This window comes from Micromys minutus (assembly GCF_963924665.1).
Source record: "Micromys minutus genome assembly, chromosome: 27".
Classification (NCBI taxonomy): domain Eukaryota; kingdom Metazoa; phylum Chordata; class Mammalia; order Rodentia; family Muridae; genus Micromys; species Micromys minutus.
The window spans coordinates 1,955,507-1,971,348 of record NC_137962.1 but is presented as its reverse complement, the minus strand read 5'-3'; the positions used below and the strand labels follow the sequence as shown (position 1 = coordinate 1,971,348).

The following is a 15,842-nucleotide window of genomic DNA, read 5'->3' as shown; positions in this document are numbered from 1 at the left end:
ACACACACACACACACACACACACACACACACACACACACACACACTATTGAGAGCTGAGTTCCTCTGTCCCCCTTGGTGCTTCTTTTGGTGCTTAAAGTGGGTATCTGGATTCCCGTGATATACTTTCCTAGAGTACGAAGGAAATAAAACTTGCATTTAGTTCCTATTATGGGAATGAACCAAAAAGTATTCTAGGCTCCTTAATTCAACTTAATTCTCAAAAAAATCATATGAGACAGGGAAAGGAAACATCATTTCTACATTAAAAACTGAGTGATGTTACAAAAATTATTTAAGGTCACCAAGCTAATAAGAGACACGAATTAAGACAGAGTTCACCCCAGGCTTCAAGTTGGGCCTTGGATAAACACAAGGAAATATTTTTTACCTTAGAGACTTTAATTTATTCATCTTAAAAGTTTAGTTGAATCAAAAAATGAAAGTAAGCCATGAGATTGCTCTGTTTGAATTCTAAACATAGCTTAAACACAACATAAGCCAGAGGAGTTACAAGGTGTAGGACTAGGAAGACAAGGGGTTACTGAACCAATTAACTGAGACCTTCTTGGATTGGCAGAAATAGGGAGAAAGGTCAGGGAATCTGTGGTACAATCACTGGCAATAACGTGTGGAGAGGAGACCAGATATGACAGAGGGACTGGGCAGACATGTCCGAGTTCTGTCCCATTGGACTCTAGGACAGATGTGGTAGGGAAGGGGATCAAAGGTGGCTTCTTGGCTTGGAAAAGTGAGGTCGGGAATTCCCACAGCTGGGCTGACTTTGTGGGACAAAGAGCTGCACATGCCGGTCACTGGAGCCTTTGGGCAGAGGAAAAAGAAATAGATTCATATTTAAATTTCTGTTTAGGGGATGATCTCCCTTGGTTCAATCCTTCCAGTTTTATTTAGAAACACACACACACATACACACACACATACATACACACACAGATATACATATGTATACACTCAAACACATACATATACACACGTACATACACACATATACACACATAGATACACATACACACCACATATACATACATGTGCACACACACACACACACACACACACACAAGAATATACAGGCGCACAGAACCCTCAGCAAACAGCTCTAGCTAATTAGCACCTAACAACACGGCTCCATTTTTGTAATAATTAGAGTTCCTTTCAGTGGCTGCAAGATTTGCAGTAACAGGAAAAATTCTCTCTGATATTGGCTTTCCATCTGTGGTAGTCTGAAGGTAAAGTTCCTTTGACACAGATCTAATTAGTATAGGGTGCACAAATCTGTCAAGTATCTTGAAGATATGGACAGTGACTAAAGAGAAGAGGGACGGGTGATGCCGAGAGTGAGGCATAAACCCTTTGAACTGAATGGTTTCTGCTGAGAAATGTTGCTTTTTGCTGGCATTGGCCTCCCAAACCTGTTTATTCGGAAGATGTTTTCTGAGGATGAGATTTTATTGCCTAGAAAAAGAAAGAGACACTTATCTGTCATGTTGAGGTACTCTGGACATGGAGAGGAAAGTCTGGTCTGTCAGTGGGGAGAAAAGGGCCTGAAGAAGAAAGGAATCACCCACAGTTCACTTTCAGGAGACTCAAGCCCCTGACTCACATGTCCAGACCTGCATGTTTATTTCCGTTCTGGGAAGAGAAACAATAGTTTAGTGATAGGTTCTGCTCTAAAGTTACTATGTGGAAAAATCACAGCTCTATCAGCCCAATGTTGAGGGGTGAGACAGCTATTCAGGTATGCTCTGGAAAAGAGACATAGATGTCAGGTATTTGCACTGAGTGGCAGTCATAGTCACTTGCTAGGGTCTTCGTTGTTTGGGAAGAGAGGCTATCACCTTGTGGAACCTGAGTTTTGCTGAAGAACCAAGTGTACATCTCAGAAAGAAATGGGGCAGTCAGCCAATGTCTGTGACCTTTTAGTTAGGCTGTAAAAACTTGAAGTTAATAAAAACTCCCATTTTAGCCCATTTTTCTGTGACATTAGCTCACATTTGTAAAAAGTCACTTAGAATAGAACTGAAGGCATATGAAACATTATATAAATGTTAATTTCTCACTGTTCTTGTTTTATTATTAGTCTTTCTGTCCTTACCCTGGGAGGCAGATAAAGGCAGGCAGTGGCCAAAGTTAGTCATTTTACATATAATGGAAAGAAACTCAGAGTGATTAACTTGCTTAATTCTTGCAGGAAAATAAACAGCAGAGTCGAGTCAGCCAGATTTTGTAACAGCTGTTCTCATGTATGACTTCATTTGGCACCTAATGGCCCTCATGGTCACATAGATACAGGACAATGTTCATGAGCAAGACTCTTTGTGCGTGGCTGGGAGGGGTTGTGAACATGGTCTCAAGGGGTTTTTTTTGTTGTTGTTGTTTTCAAAACAGTGTTTCTCTGTGAAGTTCTGCCTGTCCTAAAACTTGCTCTGTAGACCAGGCTAGCCTTGAACTCACAGAGATATGTCTGCCTCTGTCTCCTGAGTGCTAGCATCAAAGGTGTGCACCACCACAGACAGACAGTATTACACTTTGATCCTTTGCCCACACTGCCGTAATACTAGGATTTTAGGTGTGTACCACGATTTCTGGTCTATGCAGTGCTAAGGACTGAACCCCACAGCTTTGTGTGTGTGTGTATACTAGGCAAGCACTTACCAGACCCAGAAGCGGGTCAGAAGCTAGATACAAACATTTGCTCACCTCATAACCCGGAGCTGGTTTTGATAGAGGCGCTTTGTTATAGATTACAAGAACACATTTGTCCTTCATTCTATGCATATACACACTGGTGGTACTTTGTTTACTTTGAATTATACTAAACTAAATGTTAACCAAAAAGCAAGACTCAGTGGCCTTGGTGTAAAGGAGTCCTCCTCCTGCTACAACAACAAAAACAACAACAATAACAACAACAACAACAAAACAACAATAAGGGGAAAGGAATCTCAGAGACAAAATCCACAGGGACATAGTATGAAACACACACCTTTTCTACGAAGGTCATTAACTCCAAAAGTCAATACTTCACAAGCCTCTTCCATCTCAAAACATGTGTGTACGTGTCTGGTTTGCCCAACCCCTAGGTGTTTCTGAGACTTGACTTTCTACTATAACCCTCACTTGTATGCCAACTATGAATTAGTACCAGATTGTGAAGTTGGGCTTCACAATGATGAGAGACAGTTACTACCTATGTTAAAAAGTTAATACATCCTGCTTGTAGCTAAATTTGGGGAGTGGCACCCCTTTTTGCAAGAAAAGAAATTGCCTTTCCAGGTAATTGCTATTCTGTGAATTTCTTTGTATGGCAGCAAGAACATTCTTGCTAACTAGAGGGGTTAAACTGAACATGGTATTGGTATATTGTGTTTGTGTCTAGGGGCAATTTTGTCCACTATGTATTCTTTTATCGTAAGAATGCACATTTTGTGTAACCAAAGGGTTGTTATTGAAAATAATTTTGCTTTACTGTCTTTGCCCCTCTAAACTTTTTTTTAGCAAATATTCTTTTAGTCAAAGATTTGAAAATATTTTTTGCTAGGATAGACTGAAAATTAAAATTCCTGGGTCAAAAATTGTATAATTGTTCCCCTCAAGCTATGGGACTTTTGTTTACCTCTTAGCGAACACTTGTATAAATTTCTTGGCACCAAGGGCATCTTTAAAGGCTTATTTCGTGTGTATGTGTTTGCCTGAAAGTCTGTATCTATGTGCTGACACCTGCAGAGGCAGACGATACAAAGGGGCTTTGGATCCCATGGAACTGGAGTTGCAGAAGGTTTAAGTTGCCACATGGATGCCAGGAACCAATGACAGACAGGTCCTTTGTAGGTGTTCTTAATCTCAAGCCATCTCTCTACTCCCCCCCCCATCATTTTCCACCTATTCATACATAGTATTTTATTTTTTAAAAGTTTAAGATTAAGCTGAAGGAATCTTGTTATCTTGCCCCATACATTTCAGCATACACTTCCTGAAACAAAGACCGTTCTTTAACAGTCACATGTTATTAATCTGTGAAACTTAAAATTATTTTTGTATTTTTATATTTATTTATCTTCTATTGATCAACTATCATTTATCTATCACCTATTATCTATTCTATCAGTTAACCATCCAAGTTATATCTACTATTTATCATACATGATATCATAGATATCTATCATCTTTCATTGTATCTATCATCTACATATCTACCCTGATTCCATCATATTTTCCCTAATTCTACCACCACTTCCTTAAGAGTAAGCAAATCTTGAACCATGTGTTAGGCTCAGCTGACTCATACCTTTGGGTTCCTTCAGTTTTGAATAGCTCTGGTTCTTTGCTGTTTGTGACACTGACTTTTTTGGAGAGTATGGGTCATTTAGCATAATGTCTCATTGTGAAATGGCTTTGGCTGGCATTTCCCCATGATTAGATTCAGGTTATAGATTTCTGGCAGAAATACATTAGTACATTGTGTTCTTTTTAGTGAATGATCTTATGAGGTACATTATGTCTCCTGTGTTTCTGTGATGTTAACCTTGGTCAAGGTAGACCACTCTTCCCATTAGAAGTCATATGTTGCCTGTGTAATTAATGATTATTTTTAGTGGGAACTCTCTGAGACTATGTAAGTACATTCTTGCTCTTCATTTTTTATTTTATTTTATATTTTTTGCTCACTGGGTTTAACATGCAATCAATAGATGCTGAGGTCAGTTGTGAAAGTTGCAGATGGTAGTGTTATGTTTTCATCATTCATTAGTTAGTTAACTTTGTAATTTAAGAAAGACAGTTTTTTCTGCCTAACGTATTTGTTTATATCAGCATTTTTGATCTGTTGATGTCACTCTGTGTTGTGATGCTCAGATTGTCGCAGATTTGACCTGTGGTAACTCCTTCAAGCTGGCTTCCATGTCCCCTGGTCTTGAAGACTTCCTTTCTGGATCATTGTATTATTCTGAGCTGACAGTGCATCTGTATCATAACAGAAGTTAACAGGGAAGCCACACCTCTTCTACAAGCTTGTTTAAGTCTCTTCCTGGTCTTTGTATTTCTTCCTGATTCCCTCAAATCTTCCCCACAGGGCAGGGTATTCTAGAACATTTGAACAAAGTGTCCACAATGGGACTTAAGCCTCTTGATTCTCTGGACAGTGGGTTTTCTTCACCCAGCCCTCTGGATCATCCGGGTCCCTTTGATAGTGTAACTGACCCTTATAAGCACATAGGGAGTGGCATTATTAGGAGTGGTCTTGTTGGAGTAGGTGTGCCCTTGCTAAAGGAAGTGTATCACTGTAGGATGAGCTTTGAGATCTCATATGTTCAAGCTACACTCAGTGAGAAGCACAATCTCTTTCTGATGCTTTCAGACCAAGATGTATAACTCTCAGTTTCTTCTCTAGTAACTTGTCTGCCTGCACACTGGTTCCCTGCCATGAACATGGTGGACTAAACCTTTGAATGCCAGCCCCAATGAAATGTTTTCTTTTATAAGAGTTGCCATGATCATGGTGTTTCTTCACATCAATAAAATTCTAGCTAAGACACCCCTGGGTCCACAGAACAGGGAAATTCTCTATGTCTTACACCATCTGCTAGACTTTCAAAGGCCCACACCTTGCCTTCACTCTGAATCTGTTTCCTCTGAGAGTATCATATTTCCCAGACAAATAGGTATGGGGAGAGGGAATTTCTAAGCAGCCACCCTGCACAATGATGGCCCTTACAACAAAGAAAATTTGGCTAAAAGTCAATACTGTTAGTGTTGAGAGCTTCTTTCTACTGATTTTCATCCCAACTCTATGTTTTCCCATTAAAATGTGTAGTGGGAGAATTGGGGAGCTGGTGGGAATCACCTCTAGAGAACCCTCTAGGCCCATACACTTGGGAGTAACTAATAAAGGACATTCTTTTTCAACTTTATAATCTCCAATGGCTGTCTCTCACTGGCTACACTTAAGTAGATGCTCAAGAGCAGGCATCTACCTAATGTAATCCTTAGGGGTCAGCTTTCTGGGGTACAGAGTGAACAGAAGAGTCAGGGGCAGCAAATTTGGGAGACGACATGCATTATCCAGTATTCTTTTCTATCTTTAGTATCAAGGACAGTCTTTCTGATGAACTGGTTGCCTCATTCAGTTCTTCATTAGTTTCTTGGCTTGACAGTTAGAAGCCTTTCCCATATCCCAGCAAGCTTTCCTCTCTTTATTTTTTATCCTTTTTAGTGTCCCTGGGAGTTTGTGCTCACCTATCTTTCTTTTTTCACAAGAGTTCTGAGTTCCTGTTGAGCAAAGCTGAACTTACTCAGTGGATATCCCTATGGTTTGGTACAAGAGTACCTTATCCATGCAGTAGACAGAATGTGCTCTGAAAACAAGTGTCTGAGGGGCCATGTCACTGGATTGAGTTACTGAAGATAATGCAGTTGTCAGTCAATGGCAAAAGGTTGGGCCGTGTTTTTGGCTTAGAAAGCTAAATATTGGGGTCTTCTGAGTAGCTTCCTAAGGGTTATGAGATTGACTGTGACTGACCTTGTTAAATCTTGACTGGGGGTCTGGATCTACCTGTTGGATGTTAGCAGGCTGCCACCACAGTTCTGGTATATACTTATGAGAGATATACACCCTTTAACTGAGACACTGACTGCCCTTTAGAGCTAAGCCACCTGATCTCCAGTCTTGGCTTTGACACTGTTAGCCTTGTGATCTGTAGCAATGGAAGAATGATTCTCTTCCAACAAATCTGAAATATGGGGCTACATAGTAATGTGGTAGGGCTGTTGTAAATGCTTTCTGAACTCATCCTTCATACCTTGGGTAGCATTCCCACCCAACTCCCCTCCCCCACAAGGTTAGGGGTGGGAGAAGAAAAAAGAAAGAGAATGGGGAGGAGAGGGTCAGGGGGGAAGGGGAGAAAGAGAACAAGAATTTGGAAGTCTGCATATTCTATTCCATCCTCACTGCCATGACCTTGGTACAGCCCACCATCCTTACATACCTTTGAAGAAACCATGACTGCTCTCCTTCCTCCTATTCACTTCTCATAGCACCCAGGGTGACCCTTTGAAAATACAAATGAAATAATCTTTCTCCTTTTAAGCAGGGCATCTCTAGAGAGTAAAGCTCCTACTCTTATTCTCTTGGTCTCTAGGTCCTGAGTGATCTGATCCTGAATGCTTGGTATCTGTGAGGGTCACCTCTTTTCCCTTGCATTTGCTGGGTTCCCCATACACAGCCCGCACCATTCCTCAATCCTGTTGTTTCTCCCTGGCCTCTTGTCCCCACTGCCTGGACTACCTCCCTTTGCTTTCTGCGTATGGCTAACTCCAGAACATTTCTTGGGAGGATGCTACTTCCTCCAGGAAGTTTAGCAATCCCTTTACTGAGAGGTTTCCACATCTTGCTTTTTTTGTTCTTCTTAATCTCTTTGAATTCTATTTGGGGCACCTTATATTTGATCTCCTTACTGCTTCCTGTCCTCTGATAGACTATAAGCCCTAGGAAGATAACTTCTCCCCTTATCATGAACACTGTGCCATGGGAAGGGCTGTGTCCATCTTGTCTGGGAGGGAGAATGGAGAACAGTGGGCTGTCAGTGTCATGTGACCTGGTGACTTGACCTCAGAGACTCTTATAGCCTCTAGCCCTAGGGAGTGAAGGGGAGAAACCAGAGGGGAAATGACAGGCACACTAACCACCAGTACTTCCTGTATTCTAATCCTCGGGAGTCCACTGCTGCATCCAGTGACACTGTACTGGCCTAATCAGCCTTAGGCCACCAGCTACTGTCCCATAACAGACAGAACTGGGTTTACCAAACAGTGATAAGGTAGCACAGGGTTAGCAGGAATGGGGGATGGGGGTTCAGTTGGTATTTAGATGAAGCAGAGTTTTGATGAGTGTTCAGCAGGCTGTGTACAGTGAAATTTGCATCAGCTCTGGACAGAAGTAGATGCAGACAGCAGTTTCCTTGGAAACCACAGGGAGGAAGGTGAGGAATGTTGTGTCTAGAAGCCCTTTGTCTGGAACACTCACCAGGCGGTAAATCAAGACTGTCTTTTTGAAATCAACATGACTTAGTGCTCCAGGGTGTGGGAGAGAGATTTCATTCAATCTTTCTGGTCTAATTTCAGACCATCTTTCTTGATAGTCTCTCAGTAAGTGGGAAAGCAGCAGTCTTAATAACGGCTGTGTTGTATTGTGACTCACCTATAGCAGCCTGCCCTAGGAGTCACTCGGCAGGTCTCTGTGTCTGTCATCTGTCTTATCTTATTGTCTGTGTGACACAATGAAGGGCCGGAAAATGTTTACTTTCTCATTTAAGACTAAGTTTCATTTTCTGGGGGTTTATGAGTGTTCCCCCTTTCTTTGATTTCTGCAACAAGCTCCCTCAAAATGGATACCTTAAAGGGGAAAAATGTAAGGTTTCATAGGTCTAGAAGCCAGGGTTCAAAAGCCTGCTGCAGGTCTAGGTCTGCCTTTCTCCTAGTGTTTTCTTACTGCCTACTGCCCATGGCTCTTGGTGTTGCTTGGCTTGTAGATACATAACTCAAGTTGGCCACCATCCTCATGACCATCACCACCACCACCATCACCACTGTCATTATCAACATAATGTTTCCTTCCCTCTTTCCCTCCTTCCTCTCTCTCTCTCTCTCTCTCTCTCTCTCCCTCCCTCCCTCCCTCCCTCCCCCCCCCCCCTCTCTGAGATAGTACCTCAGAGAGTCCAGGCTGGCCTAGAACTCACTATGTAACTAGGAGTGGCTTGACTTTCAGACCTTTCTGGTTCTGCCTCCTGATCTGTGGGATTTCAGGCATTTGTTATCATGCTGATTTATGGTGGGGTGGGGATTGAATGCAGAGCTTCCTGCATGCTAGGTAAACACTCTACCGCTGAGCTCAGTCTCCAGCCCCTTGGTCTCCATCTTGACATGTTTTTTCTGTGCTTGTCTCTTTCATGAAGGTCTTCTGGTAAGAATATGGTTCTATTAGATTAATGACACTTATTTTTCTAGTATGGATTCAGATCCATTTATCCAATTATTCTTCTATCATTTATGTTGCCAAGTAAGAGTAAGACACTTAGGACAGATTAGGGCCTTAACCTGCCTTTTAAGAGAGATATGGTTTAACTCCTAACAATAAAAAACAGAATAAATCTAAACTCCAGCCTTCTGAGGAGCAGGGCCTCCATGCTACACAGAGTGGGAGGGGCACTTGTTTGGAAGGATTTCAGAAGCACATTGAGATCTACATTTCAACTTCAACACTGTCCTCATGTTACTTTGCATGGAATCTCCACTACATGGGAGTAAGTACAGAAGTTGGTCTGTAGTGGGTCCTGATCAAGTGAGGCAGGTTTCAAGGTACTGTCAGTCTCTACTAGATTAGGAGCCAGTCTCAGTGTGGACCCAGGTACTAAGTAAGTCAATCCTGACCCTTGGCAGACTATGACTATCTGTAATGTCACATGCCCTGTCTCCTTTATTAACATTGGTTGAAAAAAAAAGTGGACATAAGTTCCTAGTGGCCAAGTTCTAGACATTATCCCTTCCCCAGCCACCACGAGGAACAAGACACCTTCTGCTCTAGAGAACTTGGCAGTTTATCATGGGTGAAGTACCATCCTCCGACATTCCCATTGCAATTCCAAGGCAAATCCTCAAGGGTTAAGCAAATTCTGATACAAGCAAATGCAAAATGCTAGTCTGTTTGGTGGGGTCACTTACATGCTTAGCCTCCCTCCCTTCATAGATAATGATGGTATTCACCACAGTGCCCAGCTCTTCCATGATACCAGCTTTCTGGAAACCAAACAGGTTCGCAGGGCCAGCAGCAAAGAGACCCTCCCTTTGTGGGAGACAGTGTGACCCTAGCTTTGAGAGGGACATTCCCAGTACCAGAGGATCATACACACTGTCATTTTTTAAAAACATCATTCCTACATCATTTTGCATGGTTCAGTGACCTATACTAAAGAAGAGAAAAAAAAAAAAAAAAAAAAGCCCCTTTGGAACAACTCTGGGCATAAGCTCTTGGCACATTTTGATCGTGGGCTTTGGGAATAATCCTGAAAACATTTGCCTTCTTTTCTTTCCAACTCCCATATGTTCTCCAGAGCAGGGCCTAGGAGCAGAATAAGAAGAGAGGGAGAGGGAGGCTCAAGCTGTGATAAAAGCAACAGGAAGACTTGCCAGGATCTTACTTTAGCTTTCATTACAGAATTTCTTTTTGGATGATTACAGTTTGTCTTCCGTCTTTCCTCTACCCCATGGCATAATCTAAGCTTGAGAGTAGCAATTTGTTTGACTTGCTGCTGAATCCCTGGCACCCAGCACAGTGCCTAGCACTTGAGAGCACATGTGGAAGAAGTGAAATTGACTAAGTGACTAATTGGCCACTGTGATTGTTTTAAATTCTGAAAGCCCTGAGGCTTAAAATCCAACCTTCTATATTGCCTCCTGGAAATTCTATTCAGTATATCTGCTTAGAAGAAAAGGCTTCTAAAAAACCTTCCTACATCTAGGAGGATCCATAAAAAAATAAATCACTTTGGTTGCATGTGAGAGGGGGATTGGGTGATTAGAGGCCCCAGAAGGCTTGGGGGTTTAACAGAGTACCACTTTGCATGGCTTTTATTGTGAGTGGGACATTACATGCTCACGAAGAAAGTACAATTTAAATTGAATATTAAAAAAAATTAAGGTACAGAGCAGTGCAGTGGGAAGTTTTGGTATGAAGAGGATTTTGATTCATGTCTTGCTAACAAATCGGGGGAGGATCACGCCTGTGCCCAGATCTCAGGCACTCCTGGAGGGGCAGGAGTTTTGCATTAAGCATGTTCTTAAGCATGTTCTTGAAGACAAGAATGCGCTCTTCAAACAGTGTAGTTACATTTTGATGAAGAATGGAAAAAGTTGCCTCAGTGCTGCCCCAAAGCTCGAGAAGAAAGATGGGGAGTCTTTCTGTGCTGATCATGCTTGAAGGAATACCCTAGCACTTCATGCTCAAATGAAGAAGAGCAATCCAGGCCCTCTGGGTGAAAGCCTCTTGTGCCAGTTGAGCTCATAGGCGAGCTGAGCTCGCAGACCCCAGAGAGTAGCCGAAGTGAATCCAGACGGATACTGGATGGAGACAGCTGGAGTGATGGGGAACAGGAACCCATTACTGCTGATGAGACATGAGGAGGTGAAGCTGATAGCATAGAAGACTTCCTGAAACATGCTGGTGTCTATACAGCCGAAGAAGTGGCTCTTATTATGAGAGAAAAGCTGAATTGTTTGCAATCTTTGTACATTGATCAGTTTAAACGACTCCAGCTCCTGCTCAAAGAGAAGAAGTACCGTTATTCACATAATCGGCAAGTGGAACACGAAGCTTTAGGTAGTAGTCTCCTGACTGGCTCCGAAAGACTTTTGGCTAAAGAGAGAAAGAATTTAAAGCAACTAAAATGTCTTAGGAGATATCGGCAACGTAATGGAGCAGAAGCCTTGCTGCACAGACAGCTGAAGGAGCGCAGGATGCTGGCCAAAGACAGGGCTGCTCAACAGGCTTATACCACTCGTTCCAGTCAGAGGTGCATGGCCTTTGTAGATAATGTTTGCTGCTCCAATCAGTCTCTTCCAACGACCAGACACTGCCTTACCCATATCTGTCAGGATACAACTCAGGTTCTCTTCGAATGCTGCCAGGGATCTGAAGAGGTACCCTGCGACAAACCAGTTTCTGGAAGCCTGTCTGAGGACCCCTGCTGTCCACTGCACCTCCAGTTGCCTCCTCAGATGTATAAACCCAGGCAGGTACTGTCTGTGCCAGACGATCTGGAAGCCGGCCCCACGGATCTGTACTAGAGTCTGCCGAGCTTCAGCCCACTGAGAGTTTACCACCGGAGTTCAGGGATGACTGGGGTGTTGTGGGCGATGGCATGTCATACCCTCCGTTGCGCTTGCTCTTTATCTTTCTCTGACTCTTGAAGATCATTCGGCCACAGAAATTGCCGGAGGTCCAGGACAGTTGCAGGTGGCTGGGGACAGGTACAGATCCCAGGGGCCTGGAAACCTAGAGAAAACCTATGCACCATTCCCTCAGCGTGGATTGGCTGCTGCAAATGGAAAACCAGAACCGACTCCTATCAGTTGGCAGTTCGTTCTGGGAACTGTTTGCCTTTGGATTTGAACTTCCCATTCTTCAGACCAGCATGTATCTCTGATCATCTCTCACCGAACAGGAACGACTCAGACCACATTGTTTCCTTCGGGGCTTTAGGTGCTACAGATAAACATAATCCAAGTTTGTGCGGAATGGATATGTAATATTTAAGCTTTGGCATTTTTGACAAGGAAGAGTGTGAGATGATCCCTGCCTTTGGGATGCAGTGCATATTGGCAACTTGCCTGAGAAAGAGACATTGCTGTAGTGGGACTTCCCAAGTCACAGACAAATCCACATGGATGTCTAGGTTTAGTTGTGGTCAAGAACGGTGCTCTTCAGGTGTTGGCTCTTAGTGTCTGCCTGGCCGTATCTAAGCCTGTGTTTAAGCCTCTACTCCACATAACTGGGCACTAGAAACCCTTTCCCAGTGAGCTGTGGCTGAGGAAAGCAGCTCACAGGTCTGGGCTCTCCTTAATTCTTCTTGCTTTTAACTTATATAAATTTCTGTGGTGGCTCCTCTATGTAAGATATAGTAAAGTTACTGTCTATAGTTTCTATTAAATGTTAAAATGTTATAAAAATGTAAAAAAAAAAATTAAAGCCTAGTGATTTTGACTATGAGCCAGGATTGAAATTGCCTGTAGAGACCAGTTATTTCAAAAGAGTGCAGGCTCCAGGCAACTTCCTAGTTTCACAGTGGTCCTCCAGATGGTTTCTTGTTTAGCCAATGGAGGGAGGGAGGTCTTTGGGGTTCTGAGATGCACAAACATGGGGTTTTCTGCTCTCTTTAGTCAACAAGAGCTTGGTTTGGCTGGAGCACTGAGGAGCAGCGGATCCTTCCAATACCAGCACACTAGGCTAGAACTGTTCCACATGGTAATTCTCCCTCTGTGTTGTTCTGCTCTGGACTATGTGGAAAGGAGCAGCCACATGCTAGTTTATCATTATTCTTATCTCACACTAGAAAGCAGGCCAAGGAGGCCTGGCACAGATAAAGGTATTCAGGCTAGTCCTTGATTCTGGTTTCAGATATTTTATCCCACTTTTTTTTTTTTTTTTTTTACACCACCATTATATGGAACTTGAAAGCTACTAAGTCCTTTCTGTCCTTTAAAGCCATTAAAAAAGAATCTGACTGCTGAGCAGAGCTCCAGAGAGGCTCAGAGATTCCACAGTTCTTGTGATGACTCAGGGCGAGACCGGAGTGGGTTGTGTATATAGGGTTCATTGTATGTCTTGCTATTTTGTCTGGCTGGGTCAGATTCTGGCTTTACTCCCTACTGTGTGACATGAGTAAATCCTTCCTAGAGCCTCAGCTTCTTAAGCAGAAAACTGGTGATTGTAACAGTGTATATTATTCAGAAATTAAAAGTCTCAAGTTTGATAAAGCATGTGCTCTGTTTTGAAGGCTGGCTTTAGCCTGGTAATATTTACAACAATAACCCATGGTTTGAGGGTCCCCACCAAAAACTGAGGCTGGTGAGATTGGCTTCATGGGCAAAGGTGCTTGCTGCTGAGCCTGACAGTAGAAATTTAATCCCTGGGATCTACATGGTGGAAGGAAAGAACTGACCCACACAAGCTGTCCTTTAGTTTCCACCCATGTGATTATGAGATGTGACAGGTACATTCTCTCTCTCCCCCCTCTGAAACAGAAATAAATAATATGTAATAGGAAAAGGAAACTCATGTTAAGAACTATAATCCTTATTGTGCGTGTTGAGAGTGCATTTAGATGGAAGACCTCTGGGGAGGGACTGAGATTAAGAGAAGAGATTTGAACCAGACCATTCTGTCTTGGCATGTGATGCCTCTGCCACCTTGGGTCCCACGAAGAGTCCTCCCTAGAATCTGATCTTGAATTTCCAATTCTTCAGAACCATGAGCCAAATAAACATCTGTCCTTTATAAACTGGTAAATACGTTACTCGCCTATAGTGGGCAAGTGCAGGGGGACACCATATCAGAACTCCTGGTGAACCTATTAGACTTTCTGAAGCCCCTTGAAGAGGAGGTAGGAGGGATGATAGATTAAATCAGACAGCATAAAGAAGTCTCTAAAATACACTCCCTTCTGACAGTCCCTCTCATTCTGCAATGGCCTTTTTTCGGCTGCTGCAGCTTTCCTCTGGGTACCTGCCTCTAGTCTCTTTCCACCTCTGCATCACATCTTCTTCTCACAGCTGGGATCTAGCCATGATCTAGACCCCAAAGTTTAAAGCTTTCCCTGGAACCTCTGGTTTGGAGAACATGGTGAAGCTGATTACCTCTCCTCCAGAAATGACCATGCCAAGTTCCATGGCTAGGAAGAAGCTTCAGGGTGTACCAGCCACAGGTGGAGAAGCTAAGAAGTTCCTGGCCTTGTCTCACCACAACTGGACACCTAATGTGGTCTGCAAAAGGTGTGCGGAAACCCTCACTGTCCTCTGTGACAGCAGCTGGAGGTTGTGGTCATGTGATCACATCTTCCTGGGTGACCCTAAAGGTGACGGTGGAACTCTTAGCTTGTTGAGCTGGCCTTCATCTCTCAGGCTTTGTGGTAGCCATCTTTGTGTGGCAACCCCTTAGGAGTCTCCTTTCCTCTACCGGACTTACAGTTAGAGCCAAGACAGAACTCCTACACAGGAGTTCCCTGAGTATTACTGGTAATCTGTGCCCCTGGACAAAACATAGATGGGATTTACAGAGGATAGAAAGTCTCTGGGTGTCAAAACAAGGTTCAGGAGGTGCTCCTGGAGCTTAGTGAAGGGAGGAGGGTTGAAATTAACATTACTGTGGCCATCTTAGACAAATAACACAAAGGAGTCACCCAAGCTCTTAAGAGTGGGTGTGCAGAAGTCATCAGCTCTGCAGGGCTCCCTGAAGTCCCTAAGCCACCTCAGACTTAGAGAGGTGTTGTTTTTCATGGGAATCGGCCAAATTACAAAGGGAATGACAGCAGTATGGTTCCATGACATTGCCAGGAACAAAACAAAACACTCAGCTCTCTGTTCATAGAAACCTCACCGCCTACAGTGTCACAGAGGAGCAGGAAACACACATTCCACTTGTACAAGGCATATATGTAAACACAGTCTGGGTAATTAGTAGTCTTGGATTTCCTGAAAAACACATGCTTTTCTATTCAGTGGGTTGACAAGAAAGAGTCTAAATCATTCTTTGCCAAGTCGAGGGGTGGCATTTTTACCAAAGAACTAATATAAACTGATTTTCGGTGGGGATTTCCAATCCAATTTTCAATCTGTGTTTTGAGACTTTTCACACAGATCTGCAGAACATCTGTGTTCACGTTGGGGCAAGTAAAGGAAGCATAAGCCTGCAATAGAGTCTCTTGTTTCAATTTTAGCATTGCCACACCACCCAAGCTGTTGGATGTACCAAACCTGGGATGTTTTTGAAGAGTATTTAGTCCTAGAGCATGTGGATTTACTTGTGGGCATCACTAAAAATGCTGAATAATTAACTAGAATTTGGTTTTAGAAAATGGGTTGACCACAAAGAAATTGTAGGAAAGAATTGCTAATGCCTTTTTGAACACGGTCTGCTGGCACTTCCTGTAGGGTACTCTCCCCTGCCAGGGGGAAGAAGAGAGGGACTAACAGTGTTCTATGGCAGTAATCTATTGAGTACCTGCCAGATGCCACACAGTTGAGACAGATCCTCTCTGTTTTCTGTGACTGGGTTTTCCT

At 43.1% G+C, this 15,842-nt stretch overlaps 1 long non-coding RNA gene and 1 pseudogene across 2 annotated transcripts in view; both read left to right on the top strand.

Moving 5' to 3' along the window:
- Window positions 1–15,842, top strand: part of LOC308437782 — a 79,145-nt gene that overhangs the window by 30,921 nt on the left and 32,382 nt on the right. The gene's annotated exons all lie outside the window — the stretch shown is intronic.
- LOC308438507 (KAT8 regulatory NSL complex subunit 2-like) lies at window positions 10,738–12,177 on the top strand (annotated as a pseudogene). The gene has a single exon. The product of its transcript is annotated as a KAT8 regulatory NSL complex subunit 2-like (transcript).